The sequence below is a fragment of the Aplysia californica genome, unplaced genomic scaffold (assembly GCF_000002075.1).
Source record: "Aplysia californica isolate F4 #8 unplaced genomic scaffold, AplCal3.0 scaffold00685, whole genome shotgun sequence".
NCBI classification, from domain to species: domain Eukaryota; kingdom Metazoa; phylum Mollusca; class Gastropoda; order Aplysiida; family Aplysiidae; genus Aplysia; species Aplysia californica.
Window position 1 is genome coordinate 190,622 of NW_004797955.1, and position 7,830 is coordinate 198,451.

At 39.0% G+C, this 7,830-nt stretch overlaps 1 protein-coding gene across 1 annotated transcript in view; it reads right to left on the bottom strand.

The window, feature by feature from the left end:
• The window catches only part of LOC106013142, a gene marked incomplete at its 3' end in the record, with an annotated part of 10,410 nt that extends 8,317 nt beyond the window's left edge, over positions 1-2,093 (bottom strand). Inside the window, 1 exon segment of the mRNA XM_013088100.2 lies at positions 1,927-2,093.
• Positions 2,094-7,830: the final 5,737 nt, after the last annotated feature.

A 7,830-nucleotide genomic window follows, 5' to 3' on the forward strand; every position in this document is an offset into this window, starting at 1 on the left:
GTGTGTGTGTGTGTATGTCATCAGAACAACAATAGACCGTGCCCTAGAAGTTCAGAAAGATCTTCATTTATGATTTATAGACTACACCAAGACATTCGACAAAGTTAGGCACGACAAGATCATCGACAAGCTGGAAGTCCTCAATATTGACGGGAAGGACTTAAGGATTATCAAGAACATGTACTGGGATCAAACTGCTGCAATGAGAATAGAAAACGACATCAGCGAATACCTACAGATTAACAGAGGAGTCAGACAGGGGTGTGTACTTTCTCCAGACTTGTTCACCCGGTATAGTGAAAATATCATGAGACACACAGAAGAAATACCAGGTATCTCGATATAAACAATCTAAGATATACAGACGATACAGTCCTAATAGCAGAAGATGAAGAACACCTTTAGAATCTATTAAATGTCATCCTAAAAGAGAGTGACAACATGGGCTTAAGCCTAAACATCAAGAAAATCGGAACAATGGTGATAAGCAGGAAAACTCCAACACCAACATGCAATATCAAAATCAATGATACCACCCTCAAGCAAGTACAACATTTAAATATTTGAGGACCAATTATATCATCAGATGGGAGATGTCACACCGAAATTAAAAGATGCATTTGCCAAGCAAAAGCAACCTTCCTCAAAATGAAACAGATACTCACAAACATCAATCTGTCACTGGAAACGAGAAAAAGAGTACTGAAAAGTTAGATTGAGCCAATCCTATTATATGGGTGCGAAGCATGGACAATCAATAAACAGCTGGAAATAACAACTGTGGCGACAGAGTTGTGGTTCATAAGACGCATGCTACGTATCTCATGGACAGCTAGAAAAGCAAATTAAGAAGTCTTTGTTGAATCAAATTGCAGAAGACAGCTTATGACGAATATAAGAAAGCGACAGGCAAATTTCTTCGGACACACAATGCGGAAAGAAGCATTGGAGAATATTGTAACAACAGGCAAGTTTGATGGAAAGAGAGGCAGAGGCAGACAGGGGGAAAAGATACTGGACAAGATGACAATATGGCTAGGGGCAGCAAAAACAAAAAACACCATTGCTGCAACGCAAGACTGAGTGAAGTGGAGGTCCATGATCGCCCACGCCAGTCGGCAAGGCACCTGATGATGATGATGATGAAGGACTCTCAAGCTATGGAAGTTAGCAAACTTTGTCGGCCATTTCCTCGATAATTTTACCTCCGAATCTAGGTGACCCCCCACCTTCTTTACTCAAACATATCTCGACTTCTGTTTTAGATAGGTGGGTACTTTTTTACATCGAATAAAAGACAAAAACTTTAAAATGATAACACTAATGCCACATGCTCCAAAAAAAAGAACAACTGACGAGCAGCTGATTCCACCGCGTCGTGATAATAGTAAAGAAGGGGACGCATACCAGTGGCGCCTTTCAACCACTCGCTCGTCACAACTTGTAACAACTCTGACTACAGGCACTGCTTCAATTTAAGGCTGGTTGCAGAACTCAAACTAAGGTAGATAATACCTGTACTTACAACATGAATAATGTCCCACTGAAAAATCAATCCAAACAATATGTGCACATAAAATGGAGGTATTCATCCAGCTGAAAGTTCACATCACTGGATCTTTTTGTTCGAAATGTTCTGTGTGGGCCATAACTTAATTCCGTCAAGATTGACTGAGATATCTAGAGTCATTTTAAGAAATAAAATATCCACGTCGCACCATGACTACAACTACAAATCAATATAAGTGTAAAAATAGCACATTCGGATGCTCTTGTCAAGACTTCGTCTATATCAGAGATTTGGTGAATTCCACGGTAAAAGACAATACTTGCACATCATTAAGAATAGAAACAGTAGTTACGATTACGGACCTCTTTTGTTTTCAGCGTTTGTAAACAAGCACGTTATGTTAGATTAGACCTTACCGAGGTGACCACATGACCGAATTAGCAAAAAAGTACAAGCTTTTAATCAGCAGCAACAGATGAAATCACGAAACCGGGAAGCAAAACAATGGAAAACATTTAAATCAGTCCCTTGCATTGTCACAAGACTTTCCTTCCTTGTCGGACGAAGAAGTTGTCTGCAGATAACCCCATTTACCCTCGAGTCTCGAGGAATCCACTCGCACGAGATAACAAAGAATGTGATTGTCCTTGCTAAAGCAAAGTGTACACACGTGTCCGATTTAGCAGAACATTTATGTGTAGCGACTCGTGACACCACCAGCTTTCTGGAAGTTTTGTAATAATCTGGTCCATTCCTTCTCTGTCAAACTCCATTTCCCTATTTTGCTTGTTTTGTGGCTGTTGCTGTTGTTTTGTTTTTGTGTTGTTGTTTTTGGGGGGTTGGGGGGGGGGGTTTGGGGGGGTTGTTTTTTTTTAGTTAAGAGAAGCACACCGACACAATAATGGCTATTTAGTGCTGGGGGAAAGTAAGACAGACAGAGAGAAACAACAGAGGCAAAGTAAAGAAGTCAGCTTGAAGTAAGACCTACCAATGGCGTCCTCCACCCACCAACGGCACTCCCCGAGAAGAACCGAGTTTGCAATTGTCGGATGGATAAGATTTCGTCCTGTAAGAGCGGCAATTCCTGTTCGAGAGCCTATCTTTCAGTGGAAGAGACTCAAGGAGACAGGATGCATTCTTTACACGTGATACGCTAGCGCGCTTTTTTTCCTGTTTTCATTTATTTCATTATTTATTATTCCGATCTTGTAAGATGTTCCGTGTGTGAAATAATATACTCTTTGCCTTTAAACGTTCTGTTTATATTCAACAAAGGCCAGAGGCGGCTGGTCCATAGAGCACGGTCGTGCACTGCCGCCCAAAAGTTTTAGCGCACAACACCCTCAAAGTGACAACAAAAGAACCTTTACCATCCATCATCCAATCAGTTTTACGTACAAGTTCCTCGCCAGAGCCTATTTGCTCCTTACAACATCTACAACAGCTCTACAACATCTAATATACCATACCAAGTTCTTTTGCTTCACCCAAGTAAAAAATAGTATGTTCAATGGTGTAATCTCTCTCGGAAAATGCTCTATGGGATGACCCAAACAACGATGACGTTTTGACCGAGTTCCTTAGTTCATAAATATTAATAAGGCGGCACAATCTCGATGTGCACCAGCCGAACAAAGCCCATAGAAGCAGTCTAAAAATAACGCAATCTCAAACCAGTTCACTGACAGCCTACATAATTCAATGCCCGTATTATGATAACTTTGGAGCAATCCACCGGAGTGCTCCCAGCGATGTGCGATTGGTCCATTGTCTTGCCATTTATATCTCTAGCCCCACCTCTGTAACCCTGAACTTGAGCGAGGTCAACATGACGTAATTAGGTCATTGTGTTAGAAGTTGGAATGGTGTTGTGGTGAAAGTTTCATTACTCGAGTGTGTATTCCAATGCAGGATGAATGAAGTTGATGGCAAATAAATTCAGTTCACCAAACAAAGTAAAAAGAAGAGAGTGAATGAATTAAGTCCTCACCAAACTAAGAATATCACAATAATACAATGAATAAAAAGTGGAGTGGCTTACACAACAAATTATACTTCTTGTAGACCTAGATTAGGTCCACTGTTTCTCCTGTCTGCCTTTTGGAACTGAGGACCCCAAGTAGTCTAAGACAGGTTTTACTGATCTTGTCCATGTGAAACAACGCATTAAAGTCGAAAGTCATCAAGAGCGCACGTAAAAAATGCCGTAAAGTATCATACTTTCGGACAAGTAGACATAGCAGCGCAGCTAGTCGTAAGTCATCGCATTGCAACGTCTCACAATAAAGAACTGGTGAGAAAGAACAGGCACGTATTGTGTAAGGTTATCAAGTGTATTTTGTCCTGTGAAACTCACGAACTCGCCCTTCGCGGTCATGAAAAGGGTGAATTGTCGGGGAACTGAGGTATTTTTCGCTAATGCTGTGCATGCTTTTCGACATTTTTTGCCCACTCTACAAAATGCATCTGCGTTTGTCAACGGAATATTTCATGGCCGTCTGAAACAAGGTGGAATTTACAGTCTCGACTAATTTGTTTTCATTTGGAAAGGAGAGATCCAGCTCTGTCTTGAAAAAATTCAGTCTGGGCACTGGGACGATAATTCCATTCATGGTGGTATCCTGAATGTATAAAAGAGTGAAACATTTCTCTTTCTTTTTGCACTTTTTCAACAAAGTATACACGCGCGTTGACGCTGTTTATGGGATCCTCTAACACAGAAGTACAACGCCCATAGCAGCCTAACAAGTTCTAGACACGTTTAAAGTAGCTGTCGATGAAATGAGAAACAGTATACTTGTTCCATCAACAAGACAGACAACTGAGAAACACGCTTCCAAGAGACGCAAACACAACAACACCAACGAAATTGCTGCAAAGCAGGCCTGTGACATAATAGTTACTCAAATTGTGACAGTTTCTTGAAGCAAAATAAAATCAATGTACTCTCAATCTGCGACTCATCCAAATTCCAGGAGTATCAAAAGTCGTTTCCAACAGTTCTTTTAGGATCGTTTACAGAAATATTACTGTTTTGCTTAAAATCAAATTACAAACAGAATTATAAGTATTACATTGCAATGAAATATTTAAATCTCTTCAGTGTCGTACATGCATAATCCAGGGCCTTTATTCAACTCTGAAGGACTACAAATTCGAGACATCATTTAGAGAAGTATGCAAAATACCAGAAATCGCACTGACGTACGTTTATGTCGATCCACAAGGACATCATTGACAGCATGCCCAACTTCTTCAACATAATAATGGACACTTTTGCTCCAGCCAAAGAACAAAAGGAAAGCTTCCTCTTCAAATAGATTTTCTGAAAACAGGTAGGATGAAGAAAACATCTAATTTAGATGCCCTTGACTATCTTCAACCTGCTTTAACCTAATTGTGCACGCCCACTTTTTAGACCCACGAGCCGCCCCTGACAAAGGCCTAATAATGACAGAAAATTGTTGATGATGATGGTAAACGTTATAACAATAATAATAATAGTAATAATAATAATAATAATAATAATAATAATAATAATAATAATAATAATAATAATAATAATAATAATAATAATAATAATAATAATAATAATAATAATAATAATGATGATGATGATGATGATGATGATGATGATGATGATGATGATGATGATGATGATGATGATGATGATGATGATGATGATGATGATGATGATGATGATGATGATGCAGATGGTGAAAGCGAAGAAGAAGAAGAAGAAGAAGAAGAAGAAGAAGAAGAAGAAGAAGAAAAAGAACAAGAACAAGAACAAGAACAAGAACAAGAACAAGAAGAACAAGAAGAAGAAGAAGGCTACACTGTTTTGATGACTGTCAAAACATTGACGACGAATAATGAATAGTGAACCTTCTGGTCATTGAGGCACACTGGTCGGAGTTAATACACTCTCAATAGTATTTATAATAATAATTTTGTATATACCTAAACACAATTAATCACCTTGGATTTCTTACTCGTATCCAATTTAGCTGGCCCGATTGTCAGGCTAAGTGTACACCGTCACATAAGAGAATATCTCAACGACGAGGCTACCATTTGCAGTGAGCTGAGTGCAATCTAGATCTAGATATCTAGCTCTAATCAGTTTTGAGGGTGTCCGTCCTCTTGCGTGGAGCGTTGTTGTTGTGTAACTTCAGAGACGGTGTAATTATATTATTACGTTATATAGATAGATCCAACCAACTCAAAGGGCTAACTGTGGTAGAGCAGATATCGGACTGCACTGTTGGTGATATGTATTGTTATTATTTTTGTTTGTTTTTGTTTTGTTTTGTTTTGTTTTGTTTTGTTTTGTGTTGTTTTTGTCGGTGTTTTATGGCGCTCGCTTAGCTGTATAAGATAATGTCGCAGGACACAGTAAACATTTTCAGTTTGGTAGGAATTAATTTTGAATTTTGCCCAAGTGTCAGCCGAAGGCTACTCTCGTCCATTTTAGTTCCATCAAAGGATCTTTAACGTCCATCAAAAGATCTGTGCAACTTGCACATGGAACCTCCGAGATTTTTTTCGCCTTTATCCGAGAAGGCTTGGTGTTAGATCTTACCTACCCAAAGATCAGGGATGTGACTGAAAGACAGCAGTAAAAAAGACCCTAGGAATAGCAGTAGAAAGGCAGTAGAAAGAGTCAGACGCCAAGAGGAGATGCCTAAAGGAAGGGGGTAGAAAGTAGAGACGAAAGCAGACAGCAGAATAGTATGGTTAGAAATCAGGAAAGGGGGTGAAAGGAGGAAAATTCCCAGAAGAAATGTTTTTCCGTTGCTGCCAGGTTTCGAACCCGAGACTTTTTGAGTGAGAGACAAGCACTGTACCTCTTGACCACGAGAGCCCCTGTTTCCAAAATTGTACTTTTTTATTTTTAAAAGTTTTATTTCATTTTGATTATGGAGCAGCCTGTCAGGCGCTCAACACATAGATCTATTATTTACCCACAAAGGTCGGGAAGAACGACAGAGAGCCAAAAAAAGGCTTTAGAGCAATGATGCACAATTCTACACTCATTTTTAAAAGTACAGAATATGCAGATCATGCGAATAATCTCTCTTCATAATTACGGGTTTTGTGCATTTAACAGTCAGTCGTTTGTAGTATATTCTTATACCAGTGTATTTCTTATTTGACAGTACATGTGGTGAAATAAGTTATGTACAAAAACAGTCAGTATTTTCCACAAAATTAGCAGCAGTTTTTCAGTTGGCAATTATTGGCTTGGCTTTTTTCTACTTGACATTTTTTCTCCTCCTTGTGGAGTTTGCTCTACGTCCCCCAAAGTCCCGATTCGGCTCAAAATTATGGAATTTGAGCAGTAACCATTTTTACCTTCCTCAGCCTCCCCTACAAGTATTCCATCGCATAAGAACCTCTAAAAGCCTTATTTCTTCCCTTACCGAGCATGTTTGTCACCACCATTTCCTCATAAAGACAGTATTTTATTGTTCTTTATCGGCCGTTTTCTCATAACGCAATTTTTCTCAATACTTTTTTGAATAACTCCACTAGTTTATATCCATTCCTCGTGAAACTTTCACAGAATGAAGACAAGATGTACTACTGAAAATCTGCCCCTTGAATTTTTTATACGTGGAATAGATTTTAGTTGGTGGTGTCTGGAGTGTGGATTTTCACGGATTTCTTGCCGCCGTATCCATGGAAACGAAATATTTTTCTCAAAATTGATTGCGGATTTTAAAACTCCTTACTATGCTTGTTATATGGGTGAAATTTGGTAAAATGTGGTCCACTAATAAGCAAGATATTCTTCATGTGTACCCCCCCCCCCCCACCCCGCACAAGCGGGCTAACCCCTAACCCACATTTACGGGAGTTTCAAGAAATCTTGACCTACACCAAAAGAAGGCATTGCCCTCTATTTATTTGGTTTCAGTTGTGTGTATATTATTAGTTTGGTTGTGGAGAAAGCTCTTCTTTTCTTTTAAATAAAGTGAAAAAGGGAGGAAAACTTTACCTTCGATTTTCTCAAAACAGAATTTTTCGGGATAGCCCCGGCCTTGTGCTAAAAAGCGACCAAATTTTAATGGAGGTAGGCAGCGAAAAGACAGGAAAATTCCTGTGGTGTTTAATTTTAATGGTTTTGAAAATTCATACGTCAGCAGAAAGCTGAAAAACAGCAGAAGCATTATTTGTTTACAACTTAATAACTGCATACTTTTCATTACTCTGAACTTTTACTTTTTCTCGTACATGCATGTGTATGTCTGATATTATGATGATGGTGAGACGGAAGAAATAATGAGTGCAAACGAGAGAGAGAGAGAGAGAGA